This window comes from Plecotus auritus, assembly GCF_963455305.1.
Source record: "Plecotus auritus genome assembly, chromosome: 8".
Lineage (NCBI taxonomy): Eukaryota > Metazoa > Chordata > Mammalia > Chiroptera > Vespertilionidae > Plecotus > Plecotus auritus.
Genome location: NC_137782.1, coordinates 36,746,809 through 36,766,424, shown reverse-complemented (window position 1 = coordinate 36,766,424; position 19,616 = coordinate 36,746,809). Strand labels below are relative to the sequence as shown.

At 43.2% G+C, this 19,616-nt stretch overlaps 1 protein-coding gene across 9 annotated transcripts in view; it reads right to left on the bottom strand.

The window, feature by feature from the left end:
* EPB41L3 (erythrocyte membrane protein band 4.1 like 3) overlaps positions 1-19,107 on the bottom strand; it is a 221,968-nt gene extending 202,861 nt beyond the window's left edge. For 4 of the 9 annotated variants that reach the window (XM_080683582.1, XM_080683562.1, XM_080683583.1 and 1 more), the window contains exon 1: positions 18,769-19,107. The gene's annotated coding sequence lies outside the window, so the exon portion shown is untranslated. The remainder of the gene's footprint in view (positions 1-18,768) is intronic. The other 5 variants (XM_080683560.1, XM_080683581.1, XM_080683584.1 and 2 more) reach the window with 2 other exon arrangements.
* Between the last annotated feature and the right edge of the window lie 509 nt (positions 19,108-19,616).

Sequence of the window (19,616 nt, the reverse complement as noted above, 5' to 3'; positions counted from 1 at the left end):
AATGCTTTAAGAAATGCAGATATGATACAGAACCAGCCTCTTCTATAATACCATGCTAATCAAAGGCTTTTCTTAGAATGCTGCTTCCCACATGCTTGAGAACTAGAAAAAAGTATTTAAAAATCTAATTTTGGTATTCAAAACCTCCATGCTTTCTAGTCCCCATTCCATAGCAAGAAACCCCCAGCAGACATCACCTGTCTCCCAGCCCTGGTCCTGCTGTACGCAACCCAGCTGAGTGCCCTGGAACATCACTATTGCTCAGCTTTGGGAGAGCAGAGTTAGAGTTTGAGATTTGATAGTTTGCTACATTGAGTTTTGAAAACATCTACTAAGGACCAATTGAAATGGGAAGCTCTCATGTCAGGATTCATGACTAATTTAATACAAATCCATCAGCAATGCACCATTTCCAATGGATTTACATTAGAATCATTGCCAACATCACAAAAATAAATACATTTTATCTGCCACAAATGCAGCTATGAATATTTGTGGCATGTGATTTATAGAAACAACCAAACAAGAGCCTTGGAAAATTCAGTTTCAAGCTATGCAGGATATTTTCTAATTACTTTGTTATATAGAACTAGAGATCATATAAATTCAAAAGAGGAAAAGAAAACCAACAGCAACAGTTTAAATATAATTTTGTCATTCACTCTGATTCATCTTCGTTTCATTGGTGGCTGGGTGCTGCTAACAGTACAGCTCAGGGCTTTCTCTCTAACACAGGAGGACCAACTGCAACCAAAGGCACATGAGGGGTGTGCACACAGGCACTGGGATGCCCAAGAGACTTTCCCATCAACCAATGTCACTGGGTAATTTTCTTCTTTCATAAACAAAGAGAGAAATCAGCAGCTTAAACATTAAGTTGAGGACTCACCCACATTATCCATGTCCCAACGCCCAGAGATAACATTTTTCCAGATGATGGGCAGGTCCATGTTCCATGTTCCAAGAGGCAGTGAGACATAGAGGGTGTGCAAAAAGAGAGAAAAAAGTAGTTTAGAAACAATTCAACAACTGGTGGAAACGTACCCCCATACAAAACATGATAATAATAGTTGCCCCCTTTCTAGAATTTGCCCCTCTGCCTAGACACCTTGGGTTAAGGAGACAGTTGCTGTAGAAGGTAGATAATTCATGGAGATCCAAAGAAATCTTTCATTAACGTTTTCATTTAGCTGTTGCAAATTAAAGAAAACACAGGTAAGCCACATATAGTGCCTTATATCTGTACACTACTAATTTGTTCCATCAAAAGCTACTGTCAAGAGAATTGAAAGCAGGAAGGGTCTCAGCAAGATATTTGTTCATAGCAACATCGTACACAATAGCCAAAAAGTGGTAGCAACCCAAATGTCCATTGGTAGATAAAAAGAAAAAAAATGTGGTCTATACACACAATGTAATATTATTCAACCTTCAAAAGGAATGAAGTTCTGACACATGGAATTTGAATTCTTCCGAGGAAGGACCAAATGAACCTCAAAGACGTTATGCTAAGTAGGCAAATCACAAAAGGACAAATGCTGTATGATTCCACTTATATGAGGTACCTAGAGTAATTAAATTCACAGAGATAGAGTGGTGGATTGCTAGGAGTTTGTGGGGAGAAGGGAATTGGGAGTTGTTATTCAATGGGAAGATGAAGAGAGTTCTGGATGTTGGTTGCATGATGTGAATGTAGATAAAACACTACTGAACTGCACACTTAAAAAATGGTTAAGATGGTAAATTTCATGTGTATTTTACTACAATTAAAAACAAAAAAGCTACTATCAGAATGGTTCTAGGAACTATCTGGCAACTTGTATAGATCCAGTCTTCAAAGGAAAGAATGAGTGAGAGGGTAAGTCAATACTCAAGAGGAAGTGTCAAAAGACTTTAATTTGTAATAGAATAGAAAGCAGCCTAGAAGAAATTCAAGAAGTTTGGTACAATGAGAGCCATTGCTTAAAAGGCATTGGAAGAAATGACAGCTATGCCTACAAAGACCAGAGATGAGCCAGGCTGTCTATACTCAGTCTATGCCTCAAAGAGTGCAGGGTCACTGCCCTCTCCTGTTCTATCCAAGTCCATGGACCCCTTGGAAAGTGCCCATGCAAGTTCTTCTTATTGTCAATTTGGGTATTTTAAAAGTTTATCTATCCTCTCAAGTCCTGCTAATTAATGGTAAATTGTCTTCCCATTGTAGACATGCAAAGAATACAGTTAACTATTTTTATTTGCTAAAGATCAGAAAAGGAAATTCATCGGTGATTGTATGAGTCACTATAATGGAAGTAACTTTAAATATCTGCTTTCAATCACCTTCTCCTCACTATTTCTCTGACGGGAACTCTATGCACATGGGTTGACTGCCCAATGAGGGCAGACAACTTACATAGGGGAAGGACTTAGGGAAAAGAAGGTGTGGGTTCAGTGGTCTTAAGGAACTGGATAACCTTGAGTAAGCCACTAAACATCTGTTTCCCTGAGAGAAAAGATAGTATAATAGATATACTGGTTTTCTCATTAGACTTATGTTAAATATCAAATGAAATGACACTTAAAAACAGAGTAAATACAAAGCAGTGTAAATTCAGGGTGGGCTTTGAAATGTCCCTAATTGTTGTCTGCCTCTGGCAGGAATGCTCAATTAATGTCCAAATAAGATAGGATATGCTGCAGCCGCAAGTTCACTTCCACCCTATCTCCCACTATCCCTGCCATTCACCTTATTGACTGACTTATTCCAACCAAATGAAGGCTCATGAGTCTAAAGTAGGTGGTTCTTTAAAAAAAAAATTCTTTATTCTTGAAAGTATTACATATGTCCCCTTTTTATCCACATTGACCTCTTCTGCTCCCCTCCATCCCCCTACCCCAGGTCCTTACCACCCCATTGTCTGTGTCCATGGGCCATACATATATGCATACAAGGTCCTTGGTTAATTACCTCTCACCCACCCATCCTCCCCCACCTTCCCTCCCAGATTCCCCTCTCTGTTCCATTCTTCCATGTCTCTAGATCCCCTCTGTTCATCAGTTTATTTTGCTACTTAGATTTCACATATGAGTGAGATCATGTGATACTTGTTCTTAAAGTGCAATCCAGGACCGTATGAGGTCCCTGAAACTCTTCTAGGAGGCCTGTGAGGTTAAAACATTTCTTAGTTATACTAGCACATTATTTGCTTTTTCACTGTCAATCTCTTACGAGTGTACAGCGGAAGTTTCTATAAGCTACATGATGTATGATGTATTACCCTCAGTTTCTAACGCAGAAGCAGATGTAAGAATCCACTCTCTTCTATTAAAGCAGGCATTAAATAGATTTGTGATGCCACTTATTCCCCTAAATTATTTTTGTTTTGAAAAACATAGTTAACTTTCATAAAAATATGTTAACATGGAATGGACTTTTATTGTTATTTTTAAGTAAACCAAAATATGCATTAAGAAATTCTCAGTTGTAATTTCTGATGCATTAAATATCAGTAGATATAACACATAAACCAAAGTACTTTGCCGTCTTCAATCGTTTTTAAGAATGTATAGAGGTCCCGAGACTGGAATGTTTGAGGACTGCTGTGTCCAGAGGGTAAATGACACAAGATGAGGCTGCAGAGGAAGCAGGAGACCAGGAAGCAGGAGCAGACCCTGTGGCCATGTGAAGGTTTCTGGTGTTTATCTAGGAGCAACATGAGGCTGTTCCCCACGCGCAGGAGGCTGCAGTTACGGTCCCTTTCTCGGTATGTGACAGTTATACAGAATCATTCATTGCCCAGCTTCCTTTTGCACCTTATAATGATTCATTATACAAAAAAAATGAACTCATAAATCTCCATCCTAAAGCTCCATCACACTATAATGAATCTCAAGGTTGTTTTCAAAAAGAGTAATTTCTCCTTCATGGACAGATACAGTGTCTGTACTGAGTTTACCTTTAAAGGCCAACTTGATGGCTAATTTGGAAGTGGGAAATGTTTATAGATGAGCTTCCTTTTATCTCCCAATACCGGTGCCCACATTCCAATGAAGCCAGATTAGGGTCTGGGCTCATGCAGCTCTTACTCTGGGGATGCTGCTGCGTGGGGTGGGAGGAAATGAAGCTCCTAGTAAAAATGGCCTTTTCTAAGCTCAGTGAGGCCCTCCTGTGTGCTGGCAAACCCTCTCTGCTCTTCTTGTGGGCTCTCTTGTACCTCTCCCCTCAGAAGCTGTTGCAAACTATTCATTCTCAAGTCCCCTCTGTACTCTCCTCCCTCCTAGGAAAAAAAACTATTTCTCTCTTCACCCAGAAGCTAAAGGCGGGAAGTGATAGAGTTAACATTCATGCACCATGATGATAAAATTTAGGAGTTGTAACTTTATTTTTTAATTTATCTTTACTGTTGAAAGTATTACAGATGTCTCCCCTTTTTCCCCATTTACCCCCTCCACCCTGGCCCCTCCCAGGCCTTCACCACACTTTTTTTAAAAATATATTTTTTATTGATTTCAGAGATGAAGGGAGAGGGAGAGAGAGATAGAAACATCTGTGATGGGAGAGTATCATTGATTGGCTGCCTCCTGCATACCCCCTACTGGGGATCAAGCCCACAACCGAGTATGTGCCCCTGACTGGAATCGAACCTGGGACCTTCCAGTCCGCATTCCAATGCTCTATCCACTGAGCCAAACCAGCAGGGGCTTCACCACACTTTTGACTGTATCTATGGGTTATGCTTATAAATTCTTTGGTTAATCTCTCCCTGCCCACCCACCTTCAGTTTCCAGGAATAAGTAACATTGAAAGGGTGATTATGATTTTAATAACAAGAAAATGATTTTATGTTAGTAACATCAGTGAGAAAAGACAGGTCTAAGACATGTCAAAGCACAGGAATGTGTGTGAAGAGGGGCTATGGAATTTAGCCAGGGGACAAGGCTAGTCACAGCAAAAACTTTATCAAAGTACATTCTCCAGGGACAGCACCACTGAAGGGACTGATAAGGCGTTAGAACCTTCCATCAAGACTGAGAAGATGAAACATCAAGTCCCTGGCTTATCATTTAAAAATGCTAATGACATCTGAGGGAGGGAAAAAAGTCATGGAATTAAACTTCTCAGTGTATCTAATTGAAGCATTGTAAAAAGGTGCTTGTTCTTGTGTGTTTGTTTCTGAGGGGTGTGGAACAAGGAGAGGAACTGTGATTACACAGAGACAGTCTGTCTTTGGGGAACCTGCTTTGGCTTGGATGAGTCACTGGCCTGCCCTGTGTGCCTTGATCTTGTTATTTCTTAGCCTTACCTATTACAGAGATGTGGTCAAGGAGAAAAAAAGCTTTCTCCAGCCCTCGGATAAGAATGCTTCATGAATAGAACCCCTCAGTAGGTGGCAGCCCTTTTTCTCCTTTCTTCCCCTTTTCTTCCTCTTACAATAGGCCATTCAAAAGCTGCTCAACTTTCAGGTAACTCGGATGTATATACATACAAAAAGAGATTTTGAGAGAGGGGTGGGGGGAATAGCAAGAGAGGAAATGCATTTACAGTGAAGATGGATGTTGGTAATTCATGAATATATTAAAAGCAGAATCTTCTATCCATTGATGACTGGGTTGAAACCCCCTCCCTGACATTGGACTTGGTAACTCGAAAGATGTGGCATCTGTAAACCCCTCGTCTTTAAGGTTTGTCTAGAATCACTGGCCCCTTCCTCTCCCTGGCATCATGCTCTCCCAACAGGGGCTGTCTTTCTGCACTGGCAGCTAGAAGTCAGCTCATGGTTGGAAAAGCCATCTCTCCCAAGAAGCCACACTCATATAAAAAGGAACACCTCTGTTAAATTTGGACTTTAATCTTCCTATCTCCCCTTGCCTGGAACAATAGTGTGATTAATCTGTCATTTGTTATTTCTTTATTGGCTTATTAAGAGATAATATCCTACATGCTATTGGCTTGTGAAATTGTAATTCCCACAGCAAACCTGTGCCAAATAAATTGCTGGCAGACAGAACCAGCCTCTGAGTACAACTTTGCTGAAAACCCTTCTGCCTGGGAGGTCCTAGTTCTGTGCCCTCTCCTCTCACTTCCTCCTTCAAGTGGTTTTCTTTACCTGGGTTTCCTCCCTGCCCCCCACGCCCCCTCCCCACTCTCATCCCCTACACACTTCCATCTGTGGCTTCTTCTCTTTCTATCCCAGATGTTGTCTCTTGGTAATCTAGTGGGTTCTAAAGGGGGGTTATTGGCATCACAGTCTCCTGGTTGCCTGGCATAGAAATACTATGACACATGCCTTCCCTCACCTCTCCCACTTAAGCTTTACATCTTCAGCTCCCACCCAGCCCACCCAAGTGACTCTGTCTCAAGCCCACTATCCTCTCCCTCTTTTTTCCCCCCTCTCTCCCTCTCCACTTTCCATCATTCAACATCGGTCTGACCTCCAAAGCCCTACTTTTCCTTCAAGTCTAGGAGAACCCAGGGTAAGCCATCCCAGTCAGAACTAACTGTTCCCTCTTTCGTGTTTCCTCAAAACTGAGATGATCACTTAAAAATGTGCATAACATGTTTTTAGTATGCAATAATTTCATACATATAAAGGTGCATGTGTAAGCTGGGAAGCAGAGTCATAAATTGAACACTTGTAAACCTATCACCTGACAATGAAAATATTGCCGATATTGTTGTACCTGCCATTCAGTCCACCACATAGGTATTCCTTAAAAGTTTTGCATGGTTTTTAGCCTTATGAAAATGGTATTACATCATTCAATCTTCCGGAACTTTCTTTTTTGATCAACAATATTAAGATTCATCCATGTAATTGGTTTAAAGCTATCATTGATTCATTTTTGTGGCTGTATTATCTTACTTTGTGAATATGTCATAATTTATCCATTCTCCTGTCCATAGATATTTGTGTTGTTTCCAATTTCTTGCTATTTTGGATATTTTTGAACATTTCTTGGTGCATATGTGTGACAGTTTCTCAATATATAATTATATGCAGAATTACTATGATGGACAATGTGCAATCTTTAGATGATAATGCATAATTTTTTTTTAATATTGTTATCAATTTGCCTGCCTCTCTCCAGTAATGTGTAAGATTTGATGTTTCATAAAATCCTCTTTTGAAATTCATTATTATGACCCTTTATATCGTGTTTATTGGTGTTAAATACTGTTTCCCTGTATGATGATATGCATCATTATTTTTTTACACTTTTATTCCTATGGCCTATATCAGTACAATTACTTGTAAAAATGTTAAATGAAAATAAAACGGAAGTACATACAACAACCTGCATTTGATCTGAGTTACAAGATAGTTTACTTTCAATGCAAACAGCATGAAAGGATTTGGGGTTATTAATCCTTTGCACCAAAAATACAATTAATTCAATCAGATTGCTTTCTACTATTACCAAGTTAGATGAGCAAAATTAAGAAAATGGTGACTTTATCTGAGAGAAGATAATAAGTTTAGAGCAAGGAATACATTTTGGGAAGTCAGAAAGTCTAATTATAAGCATAAAAGTATGACTTAGCATAGCCTGTGGACACTAGCACCCAGAGAAATATGCAGGGCAAGACAGATGAGGGACTCAGGAAGGAAGTACAAAGCACTATATACTCATCCAAAGATTTGTACCTTAGCCTATCCATGTGGCTTCCTGTTCTCGAGTCTCACAACTATAATAGTTAGTAATAGTTATGAATTTGTTTTTATAATATAGATTGAATATAGTTGCTGGACTAGCCTGGAAACCTAACCATAATTTTTAACAGATTCTTCCATGGCAAAGAACCCAAAATTCCCAACAACCACTGACAAACGCACTTTTGGAAAAATGACTCATCGGTAACATGGGGAATGCCTATATTCAGAAAGTAGGTCTCTGCCTTTTATCACTGTAATCTTTTCATCCTTGGGGCAAAAGAACCAGTGGCTGAAGAAAAGGAGTATTTCCATGCTCTTAAAAACAAAATGCACAGCATCTATTAAACTACTCTTTGATCCGCTGCTTATCTTCTGCTTTGAAAAAAATAACTCGGAAAAGAAATGCCAAAACCTCCCAGTATGAGGTATGTACTAGTAGGCATTCCTTTTGGGAGAGATATAAAAAGTTTTTTAAAAACCAAGGGCCCAAAAAGAGAGGAAGACCATGTCAGCATCGCTCAATGTGGCCCTAAAGGGCAGGGGACACCACTGCAACCACGTTTCTCCTCCTTGTGGATGCAGCTGGAAAAGAAAGGGCTTCAAACCACTCAGAGGTCATCGACCTTGTCTTGCCCGCATCTTAGATGCTGACTCTCACCTCATGTGCAAACTGCTACTTTAGTAGGTGAATGCCGGAAAGCAAATTCCTTAATTCAGTATGTCTCTTTGTGAGCAGAGAAGAGTCAACAGAAAGTGGGTAAGAACTACGCCATAAATCGCTAGCAAGCAACCTCATACAAATGCATTCAGCTTGTCTCTGCAACAACAAAACCACCCAACCAGCAAGAAGAGGAAGCCTTTGGAACAGAACTCCGTGTTTTCAGCTCTGGTAGAATGCACGTGCTCAGGGCACTCCGACTGTTTGGCGTTAAAGGGATCATCGATGCTTGCTGAAGTTAGAGGGAGAGCTTCAATAGAGATCTTTAAAATGTTACTCTGGTTAACTCAGCCACTTAAACGTTTTTGAAAATACATGAACAGATGCACTCTGATTTCTATCCTAGTTCAGAATGCTAAATCAAGGCATAATTATTTTTATCTACTATTTAGCTATAATTATTTGTATTTATTGAACACCTACTATGTGCTACATGTAAAAACACAGCATTACAAAAATATGGCTCTTGGCTATTAAGAGAGGTTGTTTTCGGTAGGGGTAGGAGGCTAGGCTGATGTTCAGGGGCAATGGGCAGAAAAAGAGGAAGAACAGGTGAAATTGACTTTGATTAATTTTCTGGGACCACAATGCAATTTGCTCTATGGAGTCCATGGTGTGCAGCAGTCACTTCCACCCACACCCAGCACAGCAAAGTGTAAGGCGAAGAAATGGTTCTTCCCCCTTTTTTTTCTTTGAAATTTTTTTTCTATTCTCAACTCTTATCCTCAGACTTGCTAAAGTTATATTTTTGGCTCGAGCAATGATTTTATGGGTCAGACACTTTTACCCAAATCAGCTCATTACCAGGCAGTACAGTAACTACATTGCCTTAGAAAGCTCTGGCGGTTCAGTCCAGCTGTTCTTTGAAGCATCATGTAAGTGGCTCACAGTTAAAGCTACATCCAGCCCTGCCTACTGATCTTGCATCTTGCACTAGACTAACAGCTAGTCAGATATAACCAGCAACTCCCTTTCCTTGTGCCAAGTGGAGGTCAGGAGAAAGCGCTGTGCTTTAGCCAGCATCTATCATTTCAATAGATTTTAATGGGAACCACATAGATAAATCATTTTACTACGTTTTGTAAAGATTACCCAGAATATCTTTGAAATAACCCAAATCTATGCAGAAAGGTGAAAGGAGACAAAAGTAAAATGAAATTCCAGTTAACATGGTTAAACAGTGAAAGTGTTAAACCAATTCAGAAAAACAATAAACTGTTATCAGGTTAATGTGATCAATTATCCAGAGAACAAAACTATATGAGCTGTGCTACTTATCATCATCATAATGTTACTGTTGTTATTATTTAGTACTTTTATAACAGACCCTGTGCAAAGTTATATTTTTATTTTCTCATGGCAAAATTATGTTTCAGTAACACTGATCTATAGAAACTATCATGAAGTTTATGCTGTTATAGGTTTAAAGTTTTTTTCATTTATGATGATGCTTTAGGATTGTAGCTTTGAAAGCTGAAGCAGCTGTAACTCTATCATAAAGACAAATAAACTGTCATCCAGGGAAATTAAGTGGTGATGAACCCACAATCTGGAAAATTACATCTCTGCTTCTTTTTCCTGAAACACTTTTAGATATCTTCTAACCATTTCATAGGGAGAAAAAAGCTACACTGAAGACAAAGTACTACATGAAGTAAGCTGAAAAGTAAACCTATATTAAAAGTATGAGGCATAAAACAAAACACTCAGTGAAAAGGTTTGACAAGTGGGTTACATGTACACTTAAGCAGCATTACTCATTGTTGCATTACCTAATTCATTTTGAACTTCAATATATTTTTCAAAGGAATCAAATAGCTAAGAATAGCATAAATTGCTCATCCTTTAGAGGTAAAACGTAGATGATTTTGTAACATGATAATCTTCCCCAGACTTCATAAATTTTGTGAAAGTATCTAAGTGATCCAGCCTCTTAAAAATAAGATCTCTACATTTTTAGCTTTTGTTATTCCAATATCAACCACAAAGAGAAAAAAATAAGGAGTCTCCTAGGAAAGAACCCAGGTCAAGGGAGAAGAGAATCAAGGGACCTTTGGTCCAATGTCAGTGTGGGATTCTGTGCTAGGTGCCAAAGCTTCCTGCCTACCCATCTAACTGCCCATCCTCTTATGCCATCAAACTTTCTCCACCCATAGCCAGAGTAATCTTTCCACATCGAACCTTCTGTGTTACTCTTCTGCATGCAATCCTTTCATAGTTCCCTTTTGTATATTTATAAATTCCAAAATTTTCTAAGTTTACAAGTTGGGTAAAATGCTCAAGCATTTATTATTCACCAGGCATTATATATGAAAACATGGAAGCCATAACAGACTTGGAGTGACACTTGGCTTGGACCACAGTGGGTTTAACCGCATCCATTGGTGCCTGTGGAATCTGAGTATGGTTAGGATCACCATTGCTGAAAGTCAAAGAAATACAGTTGTATTACAGGTACTAAGCTCTTTGGCCTGGGAAACATGGGTTGCCCTTGTAACCACTATAAACTGAAGTCCTTTAAAAAAAAAAACAAACAAACACCACAACAGATCTGTCCATTTGGAAAAAAAAAAAAAAAGTAGTGTAGCAGTTTTACCTAATTATCTTGGTAATTAAGTGATCAATGTAGACCCAGCAAGATCAAGCAATCTAAATGAATTTGTCACAGGTTATTTTAGTGCAGACAGAAATAGATGTCTATGATACTCATTATTTTTCCAACATGAAAGATGCAGATATAGAGGGGGCAGACCAACAAAATAATAATTTCTATTCTATTTTGAAAGGCAGAAACATTTTGCAGTAGGGTTATCAGGTCTGTCTTTTTAATTGCATTTGGATTTGGATATTATTTTAAAAGTGGCAAAGAGAAAGTTACATTTAAGTATATTCAGGATTAAAGTTTATTTTTTAATGATTAAAAATAAATGTAGGCAGGACAGAAAGTTTGAAACATAAAGATCGAAAAAGTAGAAGTTGATTTGCTAAATATGAATTTCACACTGAATTAAATGTTAATAAAATATACGTCACATGTCAAACAAATGGGTGCACTGGTTTGAGCACTATGTGCCAGTTATTTTATAAGTATTATTTCTAGTTCTCACAACTCTCTTAGGGAGGTATTATGAAACTAGTTTTGCAGAAAAAGAAACTAAGACTCAGGAAACAGGGTGATTTGTCCCCAGACATTCAACTAGAACCTACTGGTACTGGGGTGCCGCTTAGGTGAGTGTGTCGCTTATGTCCTATTTGTCAAATCCTTATCTCAAGGTGTGTTTCCAAGGGAATCCAGACTAACACTGATTATGCATATGGGTGATATGTGTGTCTGGGTGGGGGACAGCAGCTTAGTTCCTAAGAGAGTGGAAGGTAGTGAAGTAGAGAGAACGTTTTCCAAAAGTGACATATCATTTAAACAATATTTAAAGAGCCATACTGAAAGTCATTCTTAAGACCATGATGAAAGTATGTTTGAGGAAGTGGCATGAAAGTACAACACTACAAAGCAGAGGAAGACAGACAACGGTGGCACCTTTTAAACGTCCCCATGCCAGCATGTGTGTCCTGCACATACTAGCAAGGCTATCTGGCTCATTTTGTATTTTATCATCATGTTTATTCTGCTTTTTAGGGCTTGCAGGGTATCTGTTTTTAAATATTCTCAGTTTGAACAGATACTTTCTTATTCATAATGCAAACTAAAAAGGGCATTCACCATTAAAAACAACACCAACTATTTCAGGTGGAATGCAAATGTATCTTAATCTGTTTTAAATCATCAGACCTCTCTAGCTTGTCCAAATAATCTTTGCCCTCCACGGACTCCTGCTTTGATGATTTAGCTCTGCAGAATTTTGAGGCTGTTGGGGAAAAAAAAATTCTATTTAAAGGTGAAGCTGAGTCTCTGATGAAACATTTGATTGTATTTGAATTAATTCTGGTGAATCTTTCATGCAGCACATTAACATTGAAGGGGTTACAAAGAAGGAGAGATTTGTATGGCATAATGCTGATTTTTTTTAAACTATCAGGAAAATAGTGAAAATATCATGAGTGTATCACTTTATGATGTCATTTAGTGTTTTTTCATCCTCTGTGTGATGTAGAAAATACTATTGTTTCTATTTGTCCCTGAAGAAGCTGTGGCTGACAGTGGCTAAGTAAGCTGTCAGATGAACTGGGTTTGGAACAAGGTCCTGACAGGAATCACACATGTGTGGCCAGATGTTTTCACATAGTGGATGACCAGCATCTTTCCAGTTTGAGACATATTTACGTAAGTTTTATAAACACCATGTGTCAAAAATCTAGAAAACATGGACACGACAGATTTTGATCACTTAGATCCATGCAATTTCTCATATTCCAGAAAAGGTGTGAGTATATGATTCTAACATTCTAATAAAGTATCTAATTCTTAACTCTTCCAGTCTTTAGTACACGGTGATGCCCTGTTTTGTTTCCAACTTGTTCATTCCTCATGTGCAATGGGCTGTGTGTAACCATTTGATGAGGATGGGTTTGTCCTCTCATGTTTTATTACTGTTTGGAAGCATTTCTGTTCTTGGAATATGAAGCTGGCAAGCTCTTTATAACAATTTGTTTCTCCACCTGTCTTCAAACATATCACGTATACACGAGGAATGGCCTAGTCTTTTCATTCTTCTGGATCAGAAACATTTGAACAACCACCCATGCTAATTAACACATGCATGATTGCATTTTGTAAATCACGGAGCTCTTAGAGGAATCAGATGAAAAGCTTCCTAAAAGAGATTCTAGATCAAACAAATGTATCAGCTCCAAACCACTAATTCTCGTACATATTTCTGAATGCATATAGCATGTAATGGGCATCGTGCCCAGCATCTCTCTTTTCTCTTTCAGCTCAATCACTATCAGCTTGGCTCTCCACATGCTAGTCTGTTTTTGAAAGCTCTGTCCAGCTCACATGACTATAAGCTCATTTCTACAATGAAGAATGTTAATAATTATACAGATTCTTTCAACTGCCAAAGCTTCAATTATTCATGTAATTAGACCAAAATGAGGTAGAGGTGGTTTGTAAAAGTTTCCAGATAATTGCTTCTTTTCCACTTTGCCTGTAAAGATGCAATCAAGGGCTGACAACTCTCTCATATTGGCATGACTTGGGTTGTAAGATCTTTCTCCTTCTGTCATCGCCCTTCTCAGGCATCCCTACACAATCACATTCACTCAGTGAAGAGTTATTGAGCTCCCACTCCGGGCACCACTTAATGGAGACTACAAAAATGAATAACTTCTCAATCAATAGTATAAAGAATAAAGACAAGGTACGTGCCCTGTGAGAGCAGAAAGTAGAGCTGTTTAAGGAAAGAGGAAGGACAGAGACCTTCTAACGATTACCCAGAAAAGCTTCATAAGGCCTTTGAGAAACTGGTAGAATTTCAAGATGAAGATAGGATGAGGAGGGGCAATTCGGGTGAAGAAATGGATGAGCAAAGAACATAGAGATAAAACCTAAGGTATGCCTCAGAAATGCTGACAGGTGAAGTGCGTTTCCTGTTGGAGCCAGTGGGAAACAACCCTGGAGGTGAAGATAGAGGGTAGGGTTTTGAATACAAATCTAAAGGATTTAGACCTTATCCTTTATGAAATAGGAGAGACTTGAGGTTTAGAGCCAGGAGTGATATAATCGAAGCTGTTCTGTAAAAACGATTGAACTGGGTGCCGAAGTGAGGGGAGGGGGTGGGATGAGAGTGGGCTAGGATGATTACTACATGGTCTGAGAAGGGTGGGACAGAGCCTGAGGTAGGACTGGTAGCAATGAGATAGAAAGGAGGTGACAATGGGAGTCACCACAACTTGACTGCTGACACTTCTGCGGTGTGTGACTGCAGGAGAGCAATGTGAGAAGATGACATAAAAAATGGAGACCAGGGTTCCCGCCGGGGGACTCAGGACATTCTGTACTGGGTAAGGGAAGAGAGCAGGAAATTGATGAAAGACATTAGTAGACATACTCAGTCTGAGGTGACTGGAACAGCTGGGTAAAAATACCTACTTAGCAGTTGGAAATGTGAGACTAGATTTCTAATGGAGGCTGATGATAAAGATGGTATAATAATTCATCCAGGCAACCTACACTCCTGATTATAGAAAACCAGAGGCTTGTTGCCAGGGCAGCTAGGTGTTTCACATGTTATTGACTCCTCCTCAGGGAGCCTTCTTATCCCTGTTTTACTGATGGGGACCCTGTGGCTCAGAGCCATTACCTAACGTGCTGGAGTCAGCGGTGAGATGGCTGAGTTCTGATTTATGTCCTTGTTTTTCCACCACTCTAAGAAAGGATAGCTCTCTCCTGCCTCTTAGTTCAGAGTCTCGATGTTAAGTATTACCATGCATTCCTTTACCCACTCATCTTTTTTCTCCAGTTCTAATCTCCATTCATTCTACTTGACTGAAGTATTTTCTAATCGGCCCCAATTACACTCAGTGTCATTCCATGTCTCATCATTGCTTTTAACCTAGCTAGCTGCTCACTCTTTCATTATAGAGGATTCCAGGGCAGTGTACTTTTAGCTCCCATGCCTTACAGAATGTCCACAGTCCCACAAGGATCTGATCACTTGTATTAGCTTTGGGCTGTGTGACCTACAGCACTTCAGAACACATGCTGGACATCTATCTATCAGACCTGCTATTTTTACAGGCCATTTCATCATGACACCAAATACTCCCAGACAAAAGCCACATGTGCTCAACTAGCATGAAAACAAAATAGAGCATTTTCTTCTCAGCAATTCGGTGGCTACTTTGATTCCTATATTGCAGTTTCATTGATTCCCTGGCAATACCACAAATCATAAACTTTCTACCAGCTATTTATATTTCTCCATCTTTACTGAGAAGGGCATGGTTCAACATGTCTAGCCTTTTAAAATGTCTATAGCCTCTTCAGCAGCTCTCCACAGAAATTCCTCTTTTCTAATTAATTGTGTATCTTGCTATTCTTGGTTAACTGGTTCTGAATCGGCAAATTCTATGTGCCATGTGCTAGGTCTCACACTTCCCAGTGCCTCTGTAACGGAATCACAAATGAGTCCTCACAGTGTAGCAGGTGAAAGTTATTATTCTCCTTACAGATGAGGAAGTGGCCCAGAGTGAACTGTGACTCATCAGGCTCCCTGGATCTTTTTAGTGAACTATTCACAGCCAAGTGCCCTGACAAGCTTTTGATTAATCATCTCCTTGCCATCCAAACCACGGGACCCATCCATAGTGAAGTCTCCCTTGCTGCTGCCACTCAAAGTGTGGGATCACTTTGCTGAGATCCCTTAAGGTTTCACGTTTCTGTACAGTAGCATCAAAACCATGTTTCCATTTTGGCTCGCCAACTAGAATGGGTGGGCAGAGGCCATGTCATGTTTCCCCCTGTGTTCCTAACATTTGAATGATTTATATAAAATGCATAGAATACTTGTAAAAGTAGTGACCTCTCTGTTTCTAGATATATTTAATCAGAGGCTGTTATAGAGGGACTTCGACCATGCAACTGTCATTCTGTTATTTCTAAATTTCCCAATCGCTTAAGTATATTATTATTTAAGGTGATTTCACCAATCCCAAATAGTCTAAAAATACATGTAACTACACAGTGCACATTACTCCTCAAAATGACCATTATAGTTAATTTACTATTCTGATTTAAATAATGATTGATCCTAGAAATTATTAAATGCCTTTTCAGGCCAATGTTTTTAATTATAAGCCCCAGCCTATACTTGTTTGTTTAACACCTACTATATACCAGACCCTGGGGATAAGAGGATGAGAAAGACAGTCTGCCCTCAATAACTTACATTCTAATAAGGATATCTACTAAGCCTTAACTAAGGGATTGAGAGGTAATAATCAGAGGTCTATACCTCTGCTTCTCAGAGCAGAGAATGCTTTCCTGAAGTCACTACATAGTCTAAGAAGCCTACTTTAAAGTCCTCTTTGGAAACTAATGTTACAGGAGAGGATCTTTAACCCCTTGGTGACACTTGAGTCTGAATGGGAATTGATCCAGCTGGGAAATGCCTATGGCAGACAAGGAAAGGGGAAGAAGGCCTGAAAGATCATTTCAAAACCAACCTGAACTTGACTCCTTTCCTGCTGTAAATTAAATGTACACATATAAGTAAGGACCCTCCCTCCTCCCTCTCCCCCCCTCCTCCATATGCCACACAATTCCAGCTTGGGAAGGGAAAACCTTACAGGGCGCTTCAGGAACTGTCATTAGGAGAAATGCAATATAGGAGCCACCACCCAGACGCCGCTCTACCAGATTCGTCTGTTTCTAATCAAATGGAATTTAGATTTAAACCAGAATTAGATTCGGGATTTACAGTCCTTTCTACTTTCATTCATTTCATGGATTCCAGCCCTCTCCTGGCCCAGTCTTAATCCAATGCACTTCGGAGGGCATTAGGAGTTGTCGATGAGCCTGGGGTGGGGGTGGTGAGGGCTCTAACGCCTGGTCCGCGGCACCCAGGGCCGGAGCTGGACCTCCGAGTGGGTCAGCCGAACTCCGTCTCGGGATTGTTGGCGCTCACAGCCGCCCTATCTTCACTGCGCCACCCGGATGCGGGTGCGTTTTCTTTGCTCGCCTTTTGGACACGCCCCTCGCTCCGCAGAGGATCCAGTCGCCAGCACCCCAGTCTTTCCTGGCGCAGGGGCTTCACTTCTGCTTAACAAAAAGCGAAAGCTGCGGCGGGCGGGCTAGGGGGCGGCGGGACGCGCCGCGTGGCTGCTGCGCCGAATCCGCAGCCGCCGGAGGGCTGTCACCACGCGGTGCGGACCCCGACCTCAACTTCCAGGGAACTCGGTGCCGGCGAGCCCGCAGCAGCCCCGACGCACCCTCCCACGCCGGCCCAGGGCCCTCCGGCTCCCACGGCTCGGAGGCGAATTCCCGCAGCTGGTCCCCAACCACCCCACCTCCCGAGCAGCATGCCCCCCGCTGGCCCGCGGGCCCGCCGACCCTGGCTACTCGGCCCGAGAAGGACGCGCTAAAGGTAGTTCGATGCTTTGCGGCCCCAACTCGGACTTAGGAGTGACAGGACGCTCTCCCTGGAGCGCAGAACCGCCTCCGCAGCCTCTACCCCAGGTCCTGACTGCCGCGCTGCGGGAAGGGGAAATGCCCGGCGAGGGGCGCTCTCTTGGATTTTGAAACACGGCCTCATTCGCCTCAGGAGCGCCCCGAATCCCCACCCGCACCCTCTGGCCAGATGACTTTCACCCTGGGATACCCCTAGGTGGAGGCCTGTAGGTGGAGCGGGAGGAGAGGAGCCAGAGGCGCTGAGTTGCTGGGATGCAGCTGCGCGCCCCTCGCGGTGAAAGCCGGGGGACCCTTCGGCTCGGCCCGGCTCGGCTGGGGGAGCGGGATGCTGCGCCTCTGCCTCGCGGAGGATCTCACACACACACACACACACACACACACACACACACACACACACACAATCTGCTACCAGGACCACATTCACTCCCCACCCCCCACGCCGCGAGCGGGACGCGGAGGTCAGAGAGCCACTGTTCACTTTAAGACTGGAGCTGAAACGCCCAGACGGAGGGGGAGGCTCTCTCCTCTTCTCAAGGCTCCCACATCCTAGGAGGCCTCCCAGTTTCCCAGAGCCAGCAACGTTCGGCTTCTGAGATTCCGCTCATTGGACGAGGGGTTCAAACTGCAGTGGGCGAAGATGGCTGGAGGAGCACTAGACAGCGAGCCCGCGCTCACCTCCGTTCTCAGCCAGAGAACTGGGCAGCACCACTGCCTCCAGTGCACAACTAGGCGGCCGGGGTGGGAGCCGGACCCGGGCGCTCCAGCGTTGCCGAGGGCAGGGAGGGGAGTGACAGCAGCCGCCACTGCGCGCGCTGGCAAAGGCACGGAGTCTCCGAACCGCCTGAGCCGCGGGCGCGGGGCGAGGGGGGTGGGGGTGGGGGTGACGCCGGAGGGACGGAGGAGGAGTTGCCGAAGCGAAGAGGGATGACGTCCTCCGGCGCCTGGGGATCGCAGGGACTGAAGATTCGTGCGCTCGCCTGCTAGGCGCGCTCACTAGGGGGTTGGCAGAGGCGCTGCGCCCGGCTCCCCCAGCGGCTCCCGCTCCGGGCGATCCCGCCCGCTTAAACCAGGTGCAAGCCCTCCGGCCACCTTAAAGCTCCTGCTGCGGGTCTCTCACCTCAGGGTGCCCTCCCAGGGTGCGATTCCCGGCGGGTCCCAGTAGGCAGTCCCCAGCGGGTCAGCCTCGCCCCTTCCTCTCCTTTTCCCTAATCGACCTCGAACCAAGGGCAGGCGCCCGCGCCCCGGCCCCTGCCCACTGGGCGAGCCGGCGTCCTCGCCTGCGCCGGGCTGCGAAGAGAGGAGGGGCAATGGACAGGAAAGGTGCTCACCTGAGTCGCCGGAGACTTCCACCCTAGCCTCCGGGCGCGTCTTCGCAGGCCCCAGGTACTACCTTCCTCGAAGAAAAAAAGTAGCGCAAGGGCAGCGAGAGGCAGGGCTGCTCACAGGTACCTGCGCAGCGGCTTTTCTCTTCGGATTCTCCCGGGTCCAGTCTCGGGCTCGGTGGCGGGAAAGGGCTCCCGGAGGCTGAAAGGGGCCGACAGACCCGGGATCCTCCCGTAGCGGTTTCCCTGGCACCTCCAAGTTGCCACCTGCAGCGCGCGCCGGGTGCCTGTGACAGCCCGCGCCGCTCCGCCGGGGCCGGCCCGCCCTCCCCGCCCTTCCCGCCTGCTCGTTGGCTGCGCCCGGCGCCCGGGCGGTCCCAGCGCTCCGGCCCGCCCTGCTCCCGCCTCCGAGCCCGCAGCTCTCGGAGTGCGGGTGCCCTAACAGGCCTCTCTGGGCTTTATAGCAGCGAATTTGGGGAGCTGCTCAGGCTTTTGCAAGCAGAGGAGGAATCACACACACACACACACACACACACACACACACACACACACACACACACACACACACTTTGGTGTACGTTAGGGTTTGGAGGAAAGAGCAAGGATATGAGAAATGCTCTTCGAGTGCCTTAAGGGGACCCGGTAACTTGGTTTCTTTCGCTGGTATTACATTTGTTCAGTCTCTGAAAAGAGTTAACCTCACAGCGCCAAACAGTGCAGACGTGTGAGCCGGAAAGTGGCTTGGAGCTAGTTCTCATAAAAGTACACACGAAGCACTGAAATATGAAAGTCCAGGAGTCTCTGTCTTTTCTCACTTACCCTGCACCATTGCGATGGAGGATCCTCCGGTTCCA